The sequence below is a fragment of the Cervus canadensis genome, chromosome 25, assembly GCF_019320065.1.
Source record: "Cervus canadensis isolate Bull #8, Minnesota chromosome 25, ASM1932006v1, whole genome shotgun sequence".
Classification (NCBI taxonomy): Eukaryota; Metazoa; Chordata; class Mammalia; order Artiodactyla; family Cervidae; genus Cervus; species Cervus canadensis.
In genome coordinates, this window is record NC_057410.1 from 53,483,342 (window position 1) to 53,508,559 (window position 25,218).

At 47.0% G+C, this 25,218-nt stretch overlaps 1 pseudogene; it reads left to right on the forward strand.

Annotated features, from left to right (window-relative positions):
• The first annotated feature begins 15,950 nt into the window (after window positions 1-15,950).
• On the forward strand, window positions 15,951-16,905 carry LOC122427201 (annotated as a pseudogene).
• Window positions 16,906-25,218: the final 8,313 nt, after the last annotated feature.

The following is a 25,218-nucleotide window of genomic DNA, read 5'->3' on the forward strand; positions in this document are numbered from 1 at the left end:
TTTATTAGAAGGTCACTGTTATTTATTAGAGCTTAAAAACGTGACATCCAGCAGCATGACACAAGAAAAGAACGTTCTGGAACCTTTGCAAATGTGACATCCAGCAGCATGACACAGAAAAGAACGTTCTGGAACCTTTGCAAATGTGACATCCAGCAGCATGACACAGAAAAGAACGTTCTGGAACCTTTGCAAATGTGACATCCAGCAGCATGACACAGAAAAGAATGTTCTGGAACCTTTGCAAACCAAGAGAAGGCGCTCACACAGTGGGGTTCACTGAAAGGAGAAGAACAGAAACAACAAAAAAAGAAGAGACGTGAATAGGTGTGCAGTTCTCTCACACAAGTCAAAGGACATGACAGTTGTGTACCGAGTCTGGGGGTGGACCAGGAATTCTGATGTCAGGCAACAGTGACATCAAGTAGTAGAGGCCAGGTTCCCATGGGTAGTGCCTATCTCCCCCAACCCTAGATGCACTTCTTGAGAGCGATGAACACAGGAAGGTTATGTTCTGTAGCAGACAAACGAATTCACTCATGGGCTTAATGTTTCCAAGACCATTTGACCTTTGTTCTCAACCCAAGGAGCTAAGCATCTTATTAAACAGGGCCTAACCAGGGGCAGAGCCAAATGCAGAACCTGCCGCATAATAGGTGCTCAAAAAGAAGTGCTGAATTAATGTAGCTGCTCCTACATGGAGGCCGAGTAAGGGATCTGACGCATCTCATGGCCCTTTATTGACAGGCACTGAAAATGCCAGCCTGCTACGAGGCCTAAGGTGGTTAATTATAGAATTCAACACATTTATTTTAAAAGGCACTGCAAAGAGTGTCTTGACAAACAGCATACAATGCCTGTCACGTTCATCATCCTGAAGATCGACTTATGTGCATTGTAGACACTTAACAAGAAGCTCGCATGTACTAGATGTCAGTTATTAGCAGGTGACAGCTAGAAACGTGTCCTAGCTGTGCCCGTCTATTCACGTGCTCTAGTATGGATGCAACCACCTCTCTAGAGGCAGCAAAACCTACACGACGTGAGTTGCCAATTTATTTTCAGAAGTTCATGATCATATGCTGAGGCAGGAAGAAGAGCAACAAGCTTTAGATTATGGCCCTTTATTCTTTGAGACCTCATTCCCCCATCCATAAGGGGCATGCTTGGTTGAAATAATGGCTAATGTGTGTAAAAATGAGAGAGGGACATTGACCCGCCCAGGAATGCCCAGACTAGGTGTTTTCTAGCAGGGGAAGCAGGTGCGCACCTGGGAGCAGGGTAAGGGTGGGTTCTCCAGCTCTGAGGAGCCAGGCCCAGGGCAGGAGGGAGGTAGGGCTGCTTTCCCAGTGGTCTGCAGTGGACTCTGGAACCCTCAATGCTATGCTGAGACCCCAGCCACCCACGTCGAGTAAACCCCCCAGGGAGACTCTTCAGATAGGCTCTCAAGACAGCACCAGCCCTCGTCAGCACTCTCCAGGGCCCTTTGAGGAGCTGCAGCTGAAGGAGCTGGTGGTGCCTCCCTGCCCCTCCCCACATGGGCCCTGCGTCTCATCCCCACAGCCTCTGCTTTCTCTGCGGGACCTTCTCTCTCTTGCCCACAGGTATCCTCTAAGGCAACGATGCTGGTAAGTCTGGTGCTCAGATCTGGGAGGGACCAGTAGAGAGGTTCTGTGCAGGCATTACTGCTGGTCTCCCCAGATGGAAAATGCTCCCCTGGAAGGAAAGGGGACTTCTGTGAACTGTTTGTAGTAGTGCAAATTTGTGCAGCCACTGTGAAAAACAGGAGGACGCTACCTTCAAAAATTAGAAATAGAGCTACCATATGACCCAGCAATCCCACTTCTGGGTGTATATCCAAAGGAAATGAAAGCAGTATCTCAAACACATATCTATGTCCTTTGTGCATTGCTGAGTTACCTGCAAATGTCAAGATACGAAAACAACCCAAGTGTCCATCGATGGATGAGGAGATAAAGAAAATATGAGACATGTGTGTGTGTGTGTGTGTGTGTGTGCTGTGCTTAGTCACTCACTCGAGTCCATCTCTGTGTGATCCCATGGACTGTAGCCCGCCAGGCTCCTCTGTCCATGGGGGTTCTTCCTGCAAGAATGCTGGAGTGGGTTGCCATGCCCTCTTCCCAGCCCAGGGATCGAACCCAGGTCTCCCACATTGAAGGTGGATTTTTTCACCATCTGAGCTACCAGGGACGCCCCTATCTGTTTGTATGTATAACGAGATACTCAGCTATCTGGGAGGAAGATTTTCATCTACCCTTGTAGATTCCTCTGGTTGGTATGAGAATTAAATTGACACGAGGCAGACTAACAGGAGAGCATCAACGTTTAATAACATGTACACATGGGAGAGACTCAGGGAAACTGAATAACTCACCAATGCCAAAGCCCTTACCTTAAGTATTAATACCATCTTCAGCTAAAGACAAAACAGGGAGTCAGGGAGGGATTGGGGACTTCACTGGGAATGCAAACAGTTCACATGGAGATGGGAAAGGAAAGTTTGGAAAATCAGTGTCTCCTGGGCCCTGTGGAGACAGTGGGACAAGAGTGGACTCTGGTCTCCAGGCTCTGCTGACTCCCTCCACTACACAAAACCCACGTTCTTGGCAGATTTCTCCAGGGACAGCTCTGTTCCAGGAACAGTCTCTTTATCTAAATTCTATAGGCGGCTAAGAGGGAGGTAAAAATAACAAAACAAAACACTTCCCAAGTCTTCTGTTTTTTAAAATAATTAGGACTTAAATGAACCCTCGCCAGAGAGATACATTTTCAGGTAACAGATTTTGCCCCCCTACACAGTCAAGGACTCAGGCCCCTGGCTGGCGGGGCTCTTCCCAGACTTATACTTCTAGCACGGGCACTGCTATTCCCAGGTGCCTTTATGTGAGGCTCGGACAGGGGTCTTCCCCAGGCGCCTTCGAGGAGGAGGGGGAAACCTTGAAGGTGCTTTCCCCACTCTGACTTGGCACCCAGTACTTTTCCACTCCAAGCCCACCCCTTGACACCCACACCCTTGGGTCCCTAGTACTGCCAGAGCCTTTTGCTGGGCCTATCCCCTCAGTGAGATGACCCCTGTGTGCTCTTCCCCACCTAGCCCTCAAAGGGGGCACCGTTTCGGGGGGATGGTGGAACAGCTGGGGATGCCTGCCTCATCCAAACCAGGAAGTGATGAAGGCTTTCATGCTTCCATTCAGGGCCCGTGGTTCTGCTCACCTGCTCACACCTCTCAGCCCAGCTCTTGACAGGCCGGACCTGCCCTTGTGCCCGTAACCAGAGACAGCCGTCAGTTCCTCAGGGCTCATGCGATTAAATTAGGCCCACCGGGATCTTATCCTGCCAAAGGTCATTGATCAGTAACTTGAAAATGACCATCAGAGGTGTGGCAGCAGGGCAGACGCCCGGGGAGGCAGCTGCCCACTGAGGCTGTTGTGCTTTGTTTGCTGAGCCTTTGGCAGCTCCTTACCCTGTGTCCCTGCTCGCACACCACCTGGGACATGCTTGCTCACAGCGTGATTGCGATGACCCGAGCAAACCAGTAAAGGTCGTGAGCAGTGTTGGATCGATGGGCTCGGCCAGCAGCCATGCTGCAGGGGCCGTCCAGCTGGGAGAGCCCTGGTCCAGCGGTGCCCCACGAGAGCCCGTCTCCCGGCAAGCATCACACGACCTAGGGCTCCACTGCTGTACTGAATTGAGTGGTTGGTACCTGAGACTCTTAGTGGGATGAGATAATTTGTGGGCCATCATTTTATACAGAGATTCCAGATGCTTCTCTCTACAGACTGACACTTCTGTACCCCATATGCCCTGCCTATCTGTCCTGGTCAGTCTGCATGGACTGGCCTCAGGTTGTACATCAGAGATGCCAATTTGACATCTGTCCTATCATGACCATTTGCGTCCAGACCACGTGTAGGTGATCATGCCAGTGAGCATCTTGCTACTCAGGTGAGCATCTTTCTCCAAAGGTAGGGGTGGCGTGAGGGAAAATTCACTGGTCAAATCCATACCCACTGGAACATTACTATGTTCTGCCCAATAGCTCCATGTATATATTTACCCATGGTTTGATCCAGGGGTGGCCCTGGATATTATCGATCTTCTCAGTTGTTACCCATCAGACAGCTAACAAGAACAGCAAGTACCTTTAGTTTACCTTTTCCAGGTTAGTAATTGTGTTGTCATTGTCCAGGTGGGGAAAAAAAAAAAAAAAAACCAAAAAACCATACCAACTAGTCTAACAGAGACCCGTGCAACATGTATCCAGCAGGAGACACATGCAGGGGGCACCTGAGACAAGAGAGAACACACGCAGGGAGCTGGCGCCGCCAGCAAGGCTGCAGGCGCGAAGACAGGGCTTGGGGCCCATAGAGTTCACAGCCTGGGGGAGGCGCCGTCACCTGGCTGCAGGGAGGCCTCTGGGGCTGGGCTGGAGGAAGGCTACTCAGACTTGGGATGCAGACCTTGGAGAAGGTCCTGCCCGGAGGAAAGGTGGAACTACTGAGGTCCTGGGAGAAAACACAGGACTTCGTCTTCTTGATGTTACAGCGTGTGTGAACCTGGTGTCAGAAAAGCTTTCTCAAATGGGACCCCCAAAATGCAACAGCCATAAGGTAAAAGATTAAAACTTTAGGTAAAAACTATAGCCACAAACAGGAATGATGTATTTGTAATACATTTATCCCATAGAGGAATCACGCTGAGAACATCTTTCAAAAAAATGCTACAAATCAATTTTTTTTAAAGAGAGCCCAATTAAAAGCAAACAAAAGTTTGAACAAGTCCTTCAAAAAAGTACGTATCCAAATGGCTAAGAAGCCTTGCAAAGCCAATTCTACTTCATTACTTTTTAGGAAATTCAAATCAACATGTCACACACAGCACACACATCAGAATGACTAAAATTAAACAGACTAGATAAAAATTTTAAACCTGGCAAGATAAGCGTTGCTGATGGAGTGTAAATTAGTACAACACAACGACTTTGGAAGACTGCTTGGTGATGTCTACACAGCTGAGCACACACACCTCATATGACACAGCTGACAGGGACTGTGGCTTATGTCCATGAGAAGATGCGCCAGTAGGAAAAAGCTAGAAAACTCAGAGAACGAGAAACTGTACATCAGTAATCGAACAGATACATATATTTTGATATAGTCAAACTATAGTAGTACCTAGCAATGATGACAGGAATGGCTGCTACATGAAATAATATGGATGAATTTCACAGACTTAACATGGATGGGAGAAGCTAGAAAAGGAAAAGTACGTAACGTGTGTTTGCGCTGATTGGCGGTCCAGGAACTGCAAAGTCCAACAGAGACTCCAAGTGTGGTCGGTCCACAGGGCGAGGCTCACCGAAAGAGCACAGAGGCCCTTCCTCTCGCTTTGGAGACCGGATGTCTGTGTGCTGTCCTAGCTCGAGCCCTCCCACCGTCTCCTACCTCTCTGCACCTGTCAAGACTCCAGCAGACTACTGCCTCCAAGCTAATCTTAGTGGGAATACGTGCATCTCATAATTTCTGTGTTCAAAGAGGAACATGCTTGGTCTTATTTATATGGACCAGCCTATTCCTACTTGTTCCAAAATAGTAGAAATTTAAGGATGCATCTATAGTTGCAAATCACATTTGAGATGATGGGTGTTGGGGGTTGCCTGTAAATACTGATGAATACACGACAAACTGTTGTTAGCAGTTGGATGAAGAGACCACGTTGCTGGGGCAATGTCAATTGTTATAATGAGCTTTGATTACTTGTCTTCCAAGATCATTCTTTCCGAACAGCAAACATATTTCTGTGGATGCAGAACTTAGTAAATTATGCAATATAGAGGAAAATGAATAAGCTTAAAATTGTTAATCACAGTAAGATATCCATCCTGGATTGTTGTTTATTCTATCCAATATAATCCCCCTGGACGACCCATAAAATTAATTTTGCGTGGATTTTTGTTGATTTTCCATCCCATTTTGAAAAATAGCTGTGTCCTCTAATGTCTCATTGCCGAGAAAGAGCACAAAGTGAAGACTCAGCATGTTCATTAAGGGTGGATGGGAGTGTGCAGGTCTTGGAGTTAATTAACCAAACGCTGAAGAAGCAACGACACAAGCAAACCTTGAGTTTACTTGTCCACAGACCAAGCAACACCATCTAGTGACTAATGACTTCCTGCCCTCTGCTGGCTCCAATTGGAACCACTCCTTTAGATATATTCCAGGGAAAATGGCTTCCAGGTAGAATTTTTCTGGATGTTTCCTCTTAAACAGAAACAAGCAAAAACAAAGTAAAAACGTGATCATTCTTACAGTATATCCTTAGTCAAATAATCAAAGACCAAGAGGCATTCTGATCCTGTACGAGATGTCAGATCTAAACTGTTTTGCCCTTCAGATCAACTGAAGTCATGTGACTCCAAGGCTCATGATTGACAGGCGCTGATAATGGCACCGCTGGTGGCCATGACCTCCTCATGCCAGTCTGCCCCACACAGAGGAACTCTATTCGAAGCCAGAGAAAAAAGACAGAAATAATGCTGTCTGCCTCTCTGTTTCACTGGCTCTGCATCTCTCTCTGAACCTACATCTGTGTGTGTGTGATTGTACTGACATCTGTCTGTGTGTATGAGAGAGAGACTGTACCTACACCTGTGTGTGTGTATGTGTGACTCGATGTACAGATGTGTGCTTACATGCCTGCCGGTCTGTCTGTCTGTCTGCGTGTCTGCTTCACCTTTCTGGTAGTTTGCCTGTCCCTCTCTATCCATAATCCTGCCTGTCTTTCTCTATGTGTTGTCCATAGAGCTTTCTGTCTCTTGTTAATGTGTCTGTCTCTTGTTTATGTGTCCATCTTTCTGATTCTATCTCTTTGTCCATCTATCAGGCTGTATGATTTTTGGTCTGTCACTTTATCTGTCTCTGTCTGTCGTTTTTTCCCTCGCTGAGTTCTCCAATGTGTATGTGTGATGCAATCCTGATAAAAGCCCCCTCTTTGATGGGCAGGACACGTGGCCTGGAAACCTTTCCTTGTCAGCTTGTTCCTCCAGAGTCAGGGGCTCCTGCTCTCTGAGTTCAAACCTACCAAGTTCTAACCCCCCACCTGCTCCCACAGGCAACCCAAGCCCTGAGCTCCACCCCACGGACTCAGCATGTCCCCATTTGTGACTGTGAGGATCCCTAACGTTGGCACACGCACTGGGAGCTGCTCTTTGGCACTACTGTGTAATATGACACATACTTTTGTGTGTGTATGTTTAGTGCAAGTGTGTTTGTGTACATTTCAGGTGTCTGCGCGTGTGTATGTGTGGGTCTATGTGAATGTGGTTATGTGCATGTGTTAGTAGGAGGCCTCATCACCCTTTCAAGTATTTTCCAGGTAGTCAGTCGGTTCACAAAGAAAAGTTGTCCCTGTCTGCAGAAGCAGCTCCCATCTCTGCCTGGGGCCCCACACCACACCTTCCACACGTACTGTGGACCCTCCCCACGGAGCCTGCGGGCAGGGAGGAAAGGTCAGAGGTCTCTGAGGTCTCCACTGTTGTGCATGGTGGAATGGGCCGTGAATGGTCCCCTGGGGGGGTGCAGTACAGTGCCTGGGCAGCAGCACTGCCCCAAAGCCCCATCTGGGCCTGCCCTGGCCCAGGGCTGCGGTGTCTGAGCCCCAGCCTCGGTAGACAACAAGAACAGTCCCAGCCTCGACACTGAAGAAGCACTGACCCAGGGAGGGAAAGGAAGCATCTTTCCATATCATTCCTCATGTGTCAGAAACAGAGGTGTCACGGAGAGACTGCGGCTGGCAGGTCACTCGGAGCACGGAACCAGGATCCGGGTGACTTGTCCGCTCCTCTTCATCCAGCCAAGCCCTCTGTCTGCTGGGGCAGCCTTTGTGCACTGCCCCCGCAGACCCATCAGGGCCAGGGAGCCCAAACCACCCAGAGCCAAAGACCAGGGGACTCTAAGTCTTGCCCAGGTATAGAAGGGTGAGAGGCCCAGGGGACCAGGGAGGTGCTAACTACAATCATCCAGGTCAGCGATGACAGTGGCCTGGACTGGGTGGAGGCAGCGGGATGGAGAAATGCATTGAGGCTCAAAACAAATTCTAAACATTTAAAAGGTCAGGGTGTTGCACCAGAGTGGAGGAGGGGATCCAAAACAGTGCAGAGATCTGGCTTGAGCAGTGAGAGGCCAGAACACTGCCACTAGTCCTTGAACCTCAGCTTCCTCATCTGTAAATTGCTGTTGAAAGTCTGCATTCCAACCATCTTTGGAGTCACTCATCACTGAGTTCTCCCGTGCTATGTGTGATGTGTATATTGATCAATTTCTGCTTGTTTTCCCCTTATTCCTCTGTCTTTTGTTAGTCCAGTTTGCAGGGTACAAGCTGAAGAACGTAGGAGGATAGAGGGGAAACCCATCTTTTTCCTCTCCTACATCAGAGAGGGGCTGCCTTCGCTTGGCATCTCTGTAAGCAACACCCGGCCACCTAATCTCACACTTGGGAAAGGTTATAACTGAGTGAGAGCCAGCGTGGGTGGTCAACTCACAAATCTCTGGGGCTCCATCTCCAGGAAGAAAAATAGCAGTTCTCAGGGTGAGGCAACCCAACAGTCATCACATGGGAACTTGCTAGAAACACACATTTGGGGACTGCCACAGGCCGGATGGTTCAGAACTCACAGTGGTGTGAGTTTAAAGAGGTTCTCTTGGAGATTCTGATGTAGCCCACAGGCTGATTTCATGGCCCTCCAGCTAAGAACAGTTTTGCACTTTTTTAATGATGGCGGTGGCGGCTGGGGGAGGGCAGGCGAGGTGGGAAGTGGAATCAAAGAGTAATAATCTGTGCCATGTGAAACATACATGGAATTCAGACGTTAGTGTCCACAAGTGAGGCATTATTTGAACAGTAATAATAGCTTTGCTGTCGTGCTAACGGAGCCATGCTGCTTCCAATGACCTCGTGGCTGCAAAGCCTACAGTGTATCCTCTCGGGCCTCTGCAGGCGAAGTGCCCATGCCCGCCACACAGCAGCAAGCCTGTCTCCAAACCCCTGGGCCTGCAGGGCCAGAACCCAGGCCTGCACGTCCACCAGGGCTCAGGGAATGTACCTGGATGGGAAGCATGCTACAACTCTGTGTTCTCACCTCTAATGGAAAGTGACCATCCCCTTCTTTCATAGATGGAGGCAATTCTGCCGCCTGCAGAATGGCTAGGGGGTGGCAGGTGGGGGTTCTTTGCTGGTGACTTTCTGGGACCCCTGACAGTGAGACTGTGCCCACCTCCAGGAAGCTGGCATCAGCAGTTAGTGAGGAAATGAGGTTACTTGCGTGCGTGCTCAGTCGCTAATTCGTATCCGACTCTGTGACCTCATGGACCATAGCCCACCAGGCTTCTCTGTCCATGGGATTCTACAGGTAAGAATACTGAAGTGGGTTGCCTTGCCCTCCTCCAGGGCATCTTCCCGACCCAGGGACTGAGCCCGCATCTCTTGCATCGCCTGCGTTGGCAGGCGAGTCTGTACCACTAGCACCACCTGGGAAGGCTGTAGTGATTAATATCCCACAAAGTTTTCGTTTGTACTTTGGTAACTGTTCTGTACGCGGATGGGTTCCTCGGCAACCATAGGTGGTTTCATTCTGTGCCCTTCTGAGAAGGATACCACCACACGCACTGTGCAAGCCTGCAGGTGCCTCGCAGCTGGCCAAAGTGGAGGAGGCCTCCTGGACCTGCTCCTCAGCCCACTCTGGTGCAAGGCCCCAGGCCCCTCCCAGGACAGGTCAGGAGCAACTTCCTGTGGCTCTTTTAGATACTGTGGGAGCAGCCCAAGCTGAGCACATACAGGGAGCCAGGCACTGGCTCTTCTGGGTGCTGGGGCTCCACCACGAACAGGAGAGGACCAGAATTCCTGCTGCGGAGAGGCTGGGGAGTAGTGCTGCAAGGCCACCACGGAGGCCTCAGGGAGGCTGAGGGCTGGGGAAGACGGTCAGGCCCTGCATGTGGCCCACCGGGTCTTCCCCACCCCAGCCAAACCGTCCCTTTTGCTTCTTCCTATGCTCTCACCCCAGGGCCTTTGCTGGTGCGGGCTCCGCTCTGGGAAGCCCCTTCCCACATACCTGGGAAACTTCTACTCATCCTTCAGATCTCAGAGGAAATGCCTCTTTCTTGCACCCATTGGTCCCTCCAACATGACCTCCCCTGCTCTGTCCTTGGGGTCTGAGCTTCTCTCTCACTCAGGGACCAGGCATCGTGGTGGTGGCTGCCACAGATGTGGCTTGTGCACCACTGGACGCCTGCACCAGGGTAAGCCTGGAACCCTGCTGCTGGGTCATTGCCCGGGGGCTCTCAACTGCCCCTTCTCTGGAGAATCATTCAGGTTAACAGGAGCCACCTAGGCCTGAAAGTGGTGACAGGCTGTGCCTCCCCATGCAAAGGGGCCACGGTTCACATGCCTGAACCCAGTGTCAGGCTGGCTGGCCCCCAGCTGCTCCCACATCTGCCTTTCCCAGCCTTCAGCCTCCCTGGGGCCTCCGTGGTGGCCTTGCAGCATTGCTCCCAAGCCTCTCCGCAGCAGGAACTCTGGTCCTCTCCTGTTCGTGGTGGAGCCCCAGCACCCAGAAGAGCCAGGGCCTGGCTCCCTGTATGTGCTCAGCTTGGGCTGCTCCCACAGTATGTAAAAGAGCCATGAGAAGTTGTTCTTGGCCTTGCTTCTACTGCTTTCTTCACCACCCCCGCCCCCCACCACCACTGAGTTACGTGCACACGGATTTATTGCAGGCTCCCACCACTGTATGTCTGTCCCCTGACCCCCTAGAGTGATGTCAGGAGCTGGGCTTATCTTGCTTCCTCCCAGAGATCCAATGCCTGGCACATGGTGGCAATTCATAAATGCTATTGGAGGAATAGATGGGGCTCCCATTTCTCACGTGGGGAAACTGAGGCTGAAAGATGGCCCGTCGTCAACATTTAGGAGGCAGGTCTTTGAGACCCCATCCCAGCCTTGGGTAAGGACCCCTCCTGTGCTGTCTCAGCAGCACTGAGAAGACAAGTGGGGGCCCAGGGCCCTCAGTGGGCTCAGACTCCATGGGATGCCAAGCTCTCCACCCTCCCTGCCCCTAGACTGAGCCGCTCCCTCCCCAGTGTGGCTGGTGGCTGGGCTCTGCCCATGAGGGGTCAGGGGGACGGTGGGGGCAAGGGTGGCAGGTTGTGAGACCTGAAGATCCCTCTCTGGGTGGGAAGCCTACAGGACGTGCCCTCTGCCCACCCATCTTCTGCCAGCACATCCTACCCTGCTCCTGGCACTGAACCTGCAGAGGTGGGTCAAGACATGTCATCCCTGCCCACAGGGAGCTTCTGCAGATGGCCAGGAAGGATGGGGAGGTGAGTGTAGGGGAAGGGTAAGGGGAAGGGCAGTCCAGGCAGAGGGAATAGCCCTTGCGCAGGCCCTGGGGTGGGGACCAAAATGTGCTTTCAAGGGAATAAAGGGAGACAGGGTGCCTGGAGCAGAGGAGGGGGATGAGGAGGGCAGGAGGAAGGCAGGTTGGATGGACAGGACCCAGTGCGGAAGGAGGCCAGGGAGGGCTCACAGGCAGTGGGTGAAAGGCTGGACTCTGGTTTGGAGACCACTCTGGGCCTGGTGAAGGGCGGCCCAAGGGAGGGGGAAGCGGTGTCCTTTGAGGACACTGCTCTGACCTTGGCTCCTTGGCACTGAAGAGAAACCCACTTGCAACTTCTTCCCGAGTCGCAGGCCCCCCAAACAGAAGGCGGACTTGGGGAGACCTTCTGGCTGGGCTGTCCATCCTGACTAGGAGGGTGGTGGCCTCTGCGTCCAGTGAGCAGACACAAAGGCCACATGGGGCGCTTGGGGCCTTGAGGCCTAGCTCTGACCCCGGGTCAGGTAGCTAACCTCCCGCTGCCCATGGGCAAGGCCCTCACCGACCCTGAACTGACCTCCTCCAGGACAGTAAGCCTGTCCCCTGATCTGCGGTTCTCCCTGTCCCCCTCCACCCAACCCACTTTTACCTATTTTAGGGCAGATTCCAAGGTGGACTCATTTCACCCTCTGGGAGGCAGGAAAGAGCAGAGGCAGCCAGTGGGCACGACCACACATGGATGGGGGCCTGATGACTCAGGTTCCAACCCGAGGGCACGGTTTCAAGGCTCTCGCTGAATTAACAGGCTCTCTCCTTCACTCTCCAACAAATCTGCAAGCTGGCTGCTGTTGGGAACACCCTTCTCCACTGATGGGGAGACTGAGGCCAGAGGGGGAAAGGAAGCCACTCTTGACCGGTAAGCAAGCGTGTGGCCTGGGGCTGGACTGAGGTGCCCGTCAGGATGGGCCTGAGGGACTCCTGAGCTCCAACTGGGGCCAGGTCCTCCTGCCTGGAGGCCCGGCCTGGTGGTGCTTTGGCGAGAGCTCTTGCCGGGGGTTGGCGGGGGGGCGGCTGTTGGCAGGGAAGGCCACGGCTGGCTTAGATCCTGGCATTGGGACCCCAGGGAAAGCTCCAGGACCAGGGGAGGAGAGTACCCGCCCGTCCCCCCCATGAAGCTGATCACCTCTGGATCCAAGCCAAGGGAACATGGGCCAAGAAGCCTTTCCAGCCCCCACAGCCCCTCCCCCAACCCGGCTGCATCTCCAGTGGCCTGGAATCATGTGGATCTTTGCTGACACAAAGCAGTCTCCACTCAGGGAAAGTTTGGGCAAAGGGAAATAGCCTTTCCCTGGGGGCTCCTTCCAACGGAGACCCTCAAGGCGACAACATTCTTAGCCCAGAACAGACCAGCACGTCCACACTGCTCCCCCCAGCAGCCTCACGTGCCTGTCCTCTGTGGCCCCACCGCCCCCACTTCAACCCCTCTCTGGCCCCCCACGCCGGTGGGAGCCGGGCCTGCCTCATGCTGGGGGCTCAGCACACATCAGCCCTGCCCTCGCCAAACGCTTGCAGGAGAAAGGGAAGGGAAGGGGAGGAACAGGCCTGGGGAGGACCCCACAGGGGCCTAGGGCCCAGCTGAGGTGCTGTCTGGCACCCCTGGGCTAGGTCACAGCCTGAGGAGCGCACAGGGGTCTGCAAGGAGGCCGCCTGTGTCCTCTCTGTCCCCCCTCATTGGCCCCCAGGGCTCCCCCCCAGGGTACGGGGTATTGGGTGGGGGTGGGGCATCATGCGGGGCGGTGCACGCTGCGTCTGGGGGTGGCCTTACACACATGTCTGCACCAGCGCCCCTCCGGGAGGTTGAGATGAGTCTAGTGTGGTCTATCTCATGGCCTACATCTCCAGACACTGCTGTGTGTTGAAAACAGCATGAAAATTCTCCCCGTTTCACCATTTAAGATATGTTTGACACCGATTTGACCTTTGCAGGGGCCACCTTCCTGCCAGGCCCCTTGCCCCCACGGGGACCCTCTGGGGGCAGGGCTGGCGGCACAGATGCAGCAGGTGGGAGCGCGGGGTTCTGAGAAGCACACCTGGGCCGGAGCGCGCACACCACCCCCAGGACCCGGGAGGCCCGCAGACGCGCACACCACCCCCAGGACCCGGGCGCCCGCAGACGCACAGGTGCCACCCTCGCAGGCAGGAGCAGCTCTGCTGCCGGAGCCCGGCACAGGCACGTGCGTGCTCGTGGACAGATGCACACAGGCCCCCTAACACGCGGTCCTGTGCAGACGCTCACCTTTGCAGGCGGCACACTCACATTCTTGTGTGGCTGTCACCTTGTGCCAGCGTGCACAGAGGAGCCTCACCCCGTCGCCTGTGCTCCCCACGTGCCCACGTGGACAGAATCGGGGCAGAGTGCTGGTGGGACCACAGCTGGGGTCAGTCCTCAGTGCTGTGTGCCCAGCCCCACAGCCTGGAAACATGGTAACCAACCAGCACACAAACAGACCCATGGGTAGATACACACGTATGTATCACGCACAGACACCACCTGCCCAGATTCACACACATGTTGGAGATGGTCATGGGCACACATCTGTAGGACACTCCCATGCACAACTCGAGCACTTCCAAGAAAAGCTGTCACTGGACACACTTCACTGGCACACGGATGAGATGACTCCACGTGGGAATTCACGCCTCGGCACTCACACACTTTGCTCCAGGCCCCTTGCCACGTAAGCAGCTTGGTGTCTCAGGGCAGAGGGCGCCTTGGCCAGCTCCAGCCTTTGCACCACCAGACACAAACTGCCAGGAAGCTTCCTGGAAATACCACCGCCAATGGGCAAGGGCAGAGCAGGATTGTACACCCACCTGCACAGCACACAGGCCACATGTGACCTACACATGTGTGCCCACACACACCACACCCCACACACGGGCACACACGCTCAGGGCCAGGGACCACCTGGCCTCTGCACTCACAGCTCCTCCATCTGCCCTCCTGCTTCAAGGGCACCAAAGAGGGAGGCTGTTTTGGTCTTCAGCACAAGCAATAAAGAAGTAAATAACACAGAGGAGGCAAAAAGCAGACAGTGGAGTTTGAAAACACAGCATCTGCCCTTGGTGGGAGATGAAAGGCAGCTCAGAGTGGCCCTCCTGCAGAGTCTATGGCCTGAGCCGTCCCGTGTGAGCCTGTGAGGTGGACAGGCCTGAGAGGAGGTGCCCCAGGCCACCCGAGACAGCTGGGGCCTGGGTGGGGTGAGGGGAGGGCTGGCCCGGCAGGCCTGTGTGCCAATCCCAAGTGACAGGGCCATCTGCCACCCTCATGGCTCCCACGGGGAAGCCACACTCCCCAGGACTAAGGCTGAAGAAGCCTGGGGCTCAGGGCTGGCAAGGAGAGAGGCCCATCTGGTAGATCTCAAGCAGACGCGCAGCCTCCACCTGCTTCAGATGGACCCTTTTGATTCTTCCTGACTGAAAGTTAGGGTGCGGTCTGAGGCCAGGGCAGGGCTGTCTGGGTGGGAATGGACAGTCGGTGCCAGGACCCCACACGGCCCCTGACCTTGGGGCAAGGCTCCAGCTGCCTCAGGGGTGGAGGAGGGGAGGGGCCGGAGTCCCAGCACCTCCTGGTCGTGAGTTGTCTCAGCGCCTGGGCAGGCGGGCTGGGGAGATGCTGGCTCTCTAATGACTGACCAGCCCAGTCACATGTGAGCACAGTGCCCTCAGCAGTCCTGGGAAAGGCCCAGGCTCCATCCTGAGGCCTGGCCCCTGCCAGATGCTTTCTTCATCAAGAACAAGCCTGTGCTGGGCAGCTCTTGGGCTGGCAAAGACAAAAGCCAGTGAGAAACAAGGACCCTGAGCCTCTACCTGACCCAGAGGTGTCTGCTGACAAGCTCACTTTTCCTAGGACACTCCTGTGCATTCAGCATCAGGGCACAGACCTGCTGGGCTGCACCCACACCTGCACTGCTCACTTTGGGAGGCTGGCGTGCCCGGTCAGTCTGGCCTCTGCAGACAGAAGGATGTGGTGGAGGCCGGGGCTACCGAGAGGACGCATGAGTTCAGTGGAAACAGTGTCAATGGAGACAGACTCCCAGGGTCTCTACAGCACGACTCACGCTGGGGCCCCGTGGGGATGGGGCTGAAACACTTCCTTGGAGTTGGGGAACCCAGCTCTCCCTCCCAGGGCGCCATCCAGCCCCACAGTTCCCAACTGCTGCTCTCTGGGGAAGGGGTAGAGGCCACTGGGCAGAAATGGAGAGAGAAGGTGGGGAAAAAAAAAAAAAAGTAAGGCTCAGAAAAGAGCTGATAGAAAGCGACAAACCTTGTGGATGGCATCTAGATTTATATCAATCTTTCAAAAAGGTTTTCCTCAAATTCATTTTATTCTTTCAGAATAGAGGGCTATGCCTCTTTAATTTTTGTGCATGACTGGATATTTTTCTGAATATAAAAACACAATTGCTGAGGAAAAATAAAACATGTTCTGCCTTATGATCTTTTACAGATGTGTAGAAGTGTTACACATGAATGTGCCATTTATTTTTTTGATCAATTTCTCAAGAGTTTAAAACAAGATCTAAAAAGAATGGAAGGAGAGAATTGCTCCTCTGTGACTGAATTCATTTTCTTGGGAATTACTAATAACACTGTGAACAAAGTGACCCTATTTACCATGGTTCTCCTTGTTTATCTCATCAATCTTCGGGCAAACCTTGGAATGATAACCCTGATTAGGATGGACCCCCAGCTGCACACACCCATGTACTTTTTCCTCAGCCACCTCTCCTTGTATGACCTCTGCTTTCCCACAGCCATCGGCCCCAAGATGCTGGTGGACCTATTTGCCAAGAACAAGTCAATCTTTTTCCATGGTTGTGCCCTGCAATCTTGGTCTTCTGTATCTTTGCAGATTCTGAGTGTCTCCTGCTGGCAGTGATGGCCTATGACCGGTACAAGGCCATCAGCAGCCCCTTGCTCTATGCGGTCAGCATGTCCAGTGGGGTGTGCTCCCTGCTCATGGCTGGGTTTACCTGGTGGGGATAAAAGATGCTCTGATACACACAATATTAGCATTCCACTTATGTTTCTATGGGTCAAATAAGATTAACCACTTTTTTTGTGATGTTCCTCCTCTCCTGTTGATATCTTGCTCAGACACACAGGTCAATGAGTTAGTGATATTCACGATTTTTGGCTTCATTGAACTGAGTACCATTTCAGGAGTCCTTGTCTCTTATTGTTATATCATCCTATCAGTCTTGAAGATCCACTCTGCTGAGGCGAGATTCAAAGCTCTCTCTACCTGCACCTCCCACCTAACTGCTGTGGCAATTTTCCAGGGAACTATGCTCTTTATGTATTTCGGACCAAGTTCTTCCTATTCTCTAGATCAAGACAAAATGACCTCACTGTTTTACACCCTTGTGATTCCCATGTTAAACCCTCTGATTCACAGTCTACAAAACAAGGATGTGAAAGAGGCCCTAGAAGAATTGAAAAATAAGAAAAATAAATGACTTTAAATATTTATGTTAGGCGTATGTGAATAAACATGCATCCACACACATATAGTGACAGATGATTTATTAAAATTATATGGTAGAGTACATGACAAACATGAATTTTTCAATTTCTTAAAGTAGTATTACACTAAATCTCAATCTTACATCTATTACTCTTCCTCTCACATGTCATGTTTAATTATCTTTCCAGAATTTGTACATGGCATTTAGTTTAAATGAAAAACATTTCTGACTTTTCCATTACGCTAATTTTTGTTTAGTTTTTATTCAAACATCGTTTCAATTATGCTGAGGCTTGTTGTGCATTTACTCAGTGATCTTTGAGCATGTAGATTCTTTATATACCATAGCACATCTTGCAGTTTAAATACTCCTAAATATAAGCTAAAACAAATAACATATTAACTAAATGGTCAAGTAACTCATTATAACCTCAAATTCATCATGAAATAATACATACTGGGCTATAATTCCAAGGCAAAAATGTCTAAATCCAGTGCAAAATAAAATCATCTTTGAATAGAGATATTCAGTCAAATCTAAATAAGACTCAATTTAAGAGATGAAATAATAGTAGATAGAGGATTCAACAGTTATTCAGGTTGTGAAATATACAAGTCCATGTTTGTTAGAAGAAGTCATATTTGCTATAACATGGAAGAACCGTGAAGGCAACATACTAAGTGAAATAACCCATACAGAGGAAGATAGGTACTGTGTGATCTCACATACAGATAGAGTCTAAAAGGTGAAACTCAGGAGTTCCCTGGCAGTCCAGTGAACAGGATTTGGTGCTTTCAATGCCCAGGCCTGGGTTTGACCCCTGGTCAGGGAACTAAGATCCTTGCAAGCCTTGGGGTGCAGCCTAAGTAAATAAATAAATTTCATAGAAGTAGAGAGTAGATTGGTTGTTGCTAGGGGCTGAAAGACAGGAGAAAAGGGTGATGTTGGTCAAAATGCACAAATTTTCCATTATTTATTGAACAAGTTTAAGGGATTTAATCTACATGATGACTCCAGTTAATAATACTGTAGTATAAACTTGAAATTTGCTAAAAGAGTAGATTTTAACTGTCCTCCCCATACACACACTGAAAATGGTAACTATGTGAGGTTATGCATGTATTAATTAACCTTATTGTTGATAATCATTTCACAAAGTATACATATATCTCTTCATCACATTGTATACCTTATAACTATATGTAGTATCTATCAGTTACATCTGAAGTAGCTATATTAAAAAATGAGAAGGAAAGAAGTCTAAAGATTAGATTATAAAGCCCTATGGAAAGTATAGAAAGAGACTTGTTAAAATACAATGTTGTGTTTTTGTTATCAACTATCAATTCTTCTGCACTTCTTCCAAGATACTTTTCATTCCTTCTCTCTCATTCTTAGCCGTAAGTGCCCCTTTTTTGTCTCTTTGTGGTTCACAAACAACCACTTACCTAAAGCATTGTTTTATATCACACTGTTTGTGCTTATTCTTTGGTAAAGAACAAAGCAGTCCATCCTTGTTAACCAAAGCACTGAAAGTTGCCTGAAGCATAAAATAAGCAAATATATATTAACCTAAAAATACTAGACAACATTTTTTGGCTTTTACTTATATCTCAGAAACACAAAATTAACTGAGAGTTTGCTAAATGCCTTAAATATATATATACACACACACACACACACACACATATACATATATATCACAATATGCCGGTGGATTCTTTACCAGCTGAGCCCCCAGGGAAGCCCTATATATCACAATATAGTATAACTATTGTATGCATATAACAACAGATTTGGGAAGGTGCAGAAATGGTTGTGGACAAAATGTTAATAGATTTTTATAAAGACATACATATTTATTAACTGCACTAGATGTAAGAAATTGTAAATTCTTGATATTTGATGCTTCATATACCTTGAATCTGGTTTCCTGAAATCTAAAGTGCAGAAAGTGAGGATACAAACATATATTTGAAATACCATGAAGTACTGAAGAACATTCTTATTTATCCATTAAAAGTGTAAGGTTAAAAGACCTCTGATAGTCTTAAATTTTCTTGATGTCATTGTAAAATATCCTTATGTGAAAATATTTCAGAATGGAAAAATAAAGCCTACAAAATTCCTTTGTTATTCAGAGTGGTATTTGTGAAACACTATAGCATGTTAAAAAGAGTTCTCTTGGTGGAAACACCTTAGAATAATTGTATAATATAAAAGGTTGAAATTTTCTACTCCTGGTATATTTTATCAATTCAGCCAAATATCTTTTGAATTGTTGCTTATGTGGAGAAACATGGCAGAAAATATTGACTAGAATATATTAAAGTCAAGCAAAATAGGGAGTTGATGGATTGCCATTAATTAAGAGTTAATGAACACATTAATTAATCATTCTTCATGCTTATGATATATATTTATTTCAGCAACTAAAGACTGCATTGCAAATATCGGCTCATTTTATTGGGTATAGTGAGGATGATATAAAGAGAAGGGAATTTTAAGCCCATTAAATGGAATTTCAAAAATAGCACTGATTTAGATGAAAATTTTCTATGTGTATATTATAATCTAAAATGGCATTCCATAAACACAGTACCTTCACTATGAGATTGTAGGGAACTATTTTTATGTTTGGTTCTAAAAGTTTCTTGTAAAGGGTTTATTATATGTTTATGTAATGATATAGTACATACTTTCTAGAGTATCTCACTACATTATTAATCTTTATGTTACTAGAAGTGCCACTGAAAGGTTGTTGCTGAATGACAAGATGCTGGGATTGATTCTTGGCCTCCGGAGGAGACAAATTCAATCCGGGGCCAGAGACGAGGCTGGATTGCTCAGAGCTTTTGTGTAATAAAGTTTTATTAAAGTATAAGAGAGATAGAGAAAGCTTCTGACAAAGGCATCAGAAGGGGGCAAAAGAGTACCCCCCTCCTAGTCTTTAGCTGTAAGTTATATAGTCACTCACAGTCTGTTAATAAAAATAAATGAATGTCTTAGAATTTAGAATGGCACCAGATAATTCATCCCTGGCCATAAAACGATTGACTTGAATCTTGTAGAAGGCCAGATTACCAACAAATAGTTTCATTTACATAGATTAGGGAACAATATCTGAGTAAGTAGGTTAGGCCTTTTGGCAGAACCAACTTGAAGATAGAGTCTGGGGTACGTTAACATAGCTTAAGAGAACATTTCCATAAGAAAAAGAAATGTATTGGTTAACTCAAGGTTTGAGAGTAGTTAGCTTCGGGTGAAACCAGGTGTCATGGCAACACAGCATTTTAAGAGAAACGTTTTAAATTTGTATAGAGAAGAAAAAAATATATTGCTGTTTTGTTTCCTCCTGCCGCTTAAGAGAGATAAAAATGTCTGGCTCTTGCAGCCTATTTCCTCTGTTTGGAGACCCCTGGCCTTCCTGCCTGTTACCGTCTCACCACCTTGCTTGTAGAACAATCCACTGTCTTTATCCACCCACTGGCTCTCCCCTCGTTTTCACAGCACCTGGGAGCTATAAAATACTTCAGTACCATACCACGCAATGAACTCCATGTCATAATAGGCTTGAAGAACAGAAGAAGATCATCTGGGTAGTATGTGTCTGCCTAAAATTGTTTCAGTGTCTGCAAGGCACCAGGAAACCTCTAAATATAGATCCTTTCTCTCACTTGCTTATATCTGTGGAATACACTTTCTCTTTAAGACATTTTTTAAAAATTATTCAACAAATTTATTGAACACCTACTACATGCTGATACTCTATTTGGATGCTATTTTGGAATAAATGAAAACACAACAACCCAAACCTATGGGACACTGTAAAAGCAGTGCTAAGGGGAAGGTTCATAGCATTACAGGCTTACCTCAAGAAACAAGAAAAAAGTCAAATAAATAACCTAACTCTACACCTAAAGCAACCAGAGAAGGAAGAAATGAAGAACCCCAGGGTTAGTAGAAGGAAAGAAATTTTAAAAATTAGGGCAGAGATAAGTGCAAAAGAAACAAAAGAGACCATAGCAAAAATCAACAAAGCTAAAAGCTGTTTTTTTGAAAAAATAAACAAAATTGACAAACCGTTAGCAAGAGTCATTAAGAAACAAAGGGAGAAGAACCAAATTAACAAAATTAGAAATGAAAATGGAGAGATCACAACAGACAACACTGAAATACAAAGGATCATAAGAGACTACTACCAGCAGCTCTATGCCAATAAAATGGACAACTTGGAAGAAATGGACAAATTCTTAGAAAAGTAAGACATGTTTTACAGTTATTTAAGATCTCCATTTTTAATGAAACACAAATCCCATTGGAAGATTTTTTTCCCCCCTTAGGTTACCAGCTTGTAATAACAATGTAGTTACCCACACTCAGTTAAATTGTTAGGTGGGGGAATACTTAATGGATGTTAATCTACATGTGTTTGAGGAGCAGCCCTGTTAAAAAGCTAAAGCTGGGCTCTGGTTGAACAAAATAGTTGTTGCAATAAATAGTTGCATCCCAGAAGACAGGGATTCCTGAGGAAAAAATTAATTTGGATTGGAGTATAATTAGAGCATCCTTGGTGCCTCAGACAGTAAAGAATTTTCTTGTAATACAGGAGACCCAGGTTTGATCCTGAGTCAGGAAGATCCCCTGGAGAAGGGAATGGCAACCCAGTAAGGTATTCTTGCCTGGAGAATCCCATGGACAGATGAGCCTGGCAAACAGTCCACAGAGTAGCAAAAATTCAGACACAACTGAGCGGCTAACCACAATAATTATGTGACCAAGAACAATTCTACATACACCATATGTGTAACAGAGAAGTATAATGGTAATAAAATTCTTCTGAAACATAAATGCATCAATTTCTTGATTTTAATGGGAAAATATTAGCAATTAGTTTTGGTTTGAAATTTGCCTCACCAATAGCTCCACAGTAATTAGCCTCCAACTAATATAAATAAATGAAAAAAAAAAAAAAAAAAAAGGAGTACACAATTGGTGTTTCAGTGTTGAGATCCTCAACAAGAATAGTACAATAACATATAAAAAGGCATCAACAGTTGCCATTAAGAAATCACACTTTCCAAAAAAAAAAAAAAAAAAGAATCATATTTTCAAAATTAAATATGAAATAATTATATGGATTTAAACTAAATGATTTCCCGGATTTGTAGAAAATAAAAGTAGAAAAACAAACAAATGAAAAGAACAAAGAAAAACACCCAAACTGTTAAGAAAGCCTGTCCCTGTTAGTTCCCAAATGAGATTTCCGATGAATCAGGGAATTTGTTATTCTCAGTATATTAATTTCAGTTCATTTGACATTTGTGTTATGTTACTGTGTTGTGGCTTTATCCTCATTGCCTTAAAAACTAATGGTTCTGAGCAAACTCTCATGCATTAACTTGTTGCTTATGTATCTTCTTTTTGACAGTTTCTGGTAATATTTATTTTTTTGGGGGGGGAGTCATTTTTTTAAGTCTTTTTCTTTTTTTTTTCCAATGAGGAAAACTATTAGTGTATTGTGGATACAAGTTCTTTGTCATATACATGGATAAATGGTTTTGAAATACTTTCTATTTTATGGAAATACGTCTCTCTGATTATAGTTATTTTTTGCTGTCAGTGATTGAAAGTTACTCAGTCATGTCTGAATCTCTGTGACCCATAACTGTAGCCCCCCTGCCAAGCTCCTCTATCCATGGGATTTCCCAGGCCAGTATACTGGAGTCGGTTGCCATTCCCTTCTACAGGGGATCTTCCAGACCCAAAGATTGAAGCCAGCTTTCCCGCACTGCAGGAGAATTCTTTACCACCTGTATCACAAGAGAAGGCCAATCTTTTGCTACAACAACACTATTCCAAAATTCAGTTTGGTTCAGTTGTTCAATCGCATCTGACTCTTTGGGACTCCATGGACTGCAGCACATCAGGCCTCCCTGTCCATCACCAACTCCCGGAGTTTACTCAAACTCATGTCCAGCGAGTCGGTGATGCCATCCAGCCATCTCATCCTCTGTCGTCCCCTTCTCCTCCTGCCCCCAATCCCTCCCAGCATCAGGGTCTTTTCCAATGAGTCAGGTCTTCCCATCAGGTGGCCAAAGTATTGGAGTTTCAGCTTCAGCTTCAGTCCTTCCAATGAACACGCAGGACTGATCTCCTTTAGGATGGACTGGTTGGATCTCCTTGCAGTCCAAGGGACTCTCAAGAGTCTTCTCCAACACCACAGTTCAAAAGCATCAATTCTTCGGCACTCAGCTTTCTTCACAGTCCAACTCGCACATCCATACATGACCACTGGTAAAACCATAGCCTTGACTAGATGGACCTTTGTTGGCAATGTAATGTCTCTGCTTTTTAATATGCTATCTAGGTTGGTCATAACTTTCCTTCCAAGGAGTAAGCGTCTTTTACTTTCATGGCTGCAATCACCATCTGCAGTGATTTTGGAGCCCCCCAAAATAAAGTCTGACACTGTTCCCACTGTCTCCCCATCTGTTTCCCATGAAGTGATGGGACCAGATGCCATGATCTTAGTTTTCTGAATGTTGAGCTTTAAGCCTACTTTTTCACTCTCCTCTTTCACTTTCATCAAGAGGCTTTTTAGTTCCTCTTCACTTTCTTCCATAAGGGTGGTGTCATCTGCAAATCTGAGGTTATTGATATTTTCCCGGCAATCTTGATTCCAACTTGTGCTTCTTCCAGCCCAGTGTTTCTCATGATGTACTCTGCATATAAGTTCTTAATGAGACTTAATCTGTTCAAATTCTTTGTTAAATTTTTATTAGGTTGTTTGTTGTCTTACTGTCTGTGAGGATTCTTCATATAATTTGGCTACAAGTTCTTTGTCATATATTTATCTATATATCTTTATCTATCTTTCTATCTATGGTTTTCAAACATTTTTCCTAAATCTTTGAATATACATGCATTTATATATATACATATATTCAAAAGCTTGCTTCTCTGATTTATTTTTGTACATTGTTCCACTTATCTCTCGCTACATAAACTGCATTTCGAAACTAGATAACTTAAAAGAATGGCTACTGACCATGTGTGCTCAGTAATGTCTGACTTTTTGTGACCCCATGGACTGTAACCTGCCAGCCTCCTCTGTCCAAGAAATTTTCCATACAAGAATACCAGAGTGGGTTGTCATTTTCTACTCCAGGGACTCTTCCTTACCCAGGGATTGAACTCACATCTTCTGCTAGACAGTCTGATTCTTTTCTACTGAGCCACCTGGGAAACCCTTGAATATACATGCATTTATATATATTCAAAAGCTTGTTTCTCTGATTTATTTTTGCACACAGTTCTAGTTATCTCTCCCTACATAAACTGTATTTCAAAACTAAATAACTTAAGAGAATGGCCACTGACTCTTTATTCTTTTGTTCTTTCTCGTGTTTACTGAGATTGCATGAACTATTCAGTGGAAAGGTGGGCTAGGTTGCAAGTTCTAATTGACATTAGATGAGAATATCTAGAAAGATGGACCCAAATTCTCCCCTTTCAGTTCATGTAATCTGAGAATGTGCCATATTGTAAATTCAGATGGCTAGTTGGAATTTCTACATGGTAATTCTTGGCTTTCACATACTGTCTTCTTCAAGACAAAACCCAGAAATGACTCACGGTATTTTTGCTAATTTTATTTGTCAAAACAGATGAAGTATGGCAAAAATTCAAAGAAGGATGAATATTTAATGCAGGCAATAGAGATGAACCTTGAAAATATTTCAATGAAGACAAGAAGGCAGAAGAAAAGAATAACAACAACAACAACAAAAAAAGCAAACAAACAAACAAACAAAAAAGCATGTTGCATACTTCTGTTTAAAAGGAGGCGAAGAATTTGAAAGCACAAAGAATCAGAAAGTAACTTAGTAGTTGCCAGGGTTCAGGGAGGAAGAAAGGGAAAGTGACAGCTAATAAATATGGATTTCTTATCGTAGTGATGAAAATGTTGTGGAAGTAAACACCGGTGATAACCTAAGAACCTTGAAAACATAGTAAAAAAATAAAACAAACAACTGTATATATTAGAAGGGTGAATTTTATGATGTACACATTACATTTCAGTAAAAAAGAAAACGTGAACCAAGTGTGGTAATATCCTTAAATGAGATGTGAAGGAGACTCTAAATCACTATGAACAAATCTAAGGACATGGAAATAATGGAGGGAGGATCTTTCTGAGTTTCAGTAGGTTTACTCTTTAACTAAAGAAGGACAAAACCATTTCAGGATAATTGTGAAGTACATCATACAAACACACATACAAAATTGCAGTTTTCTTTT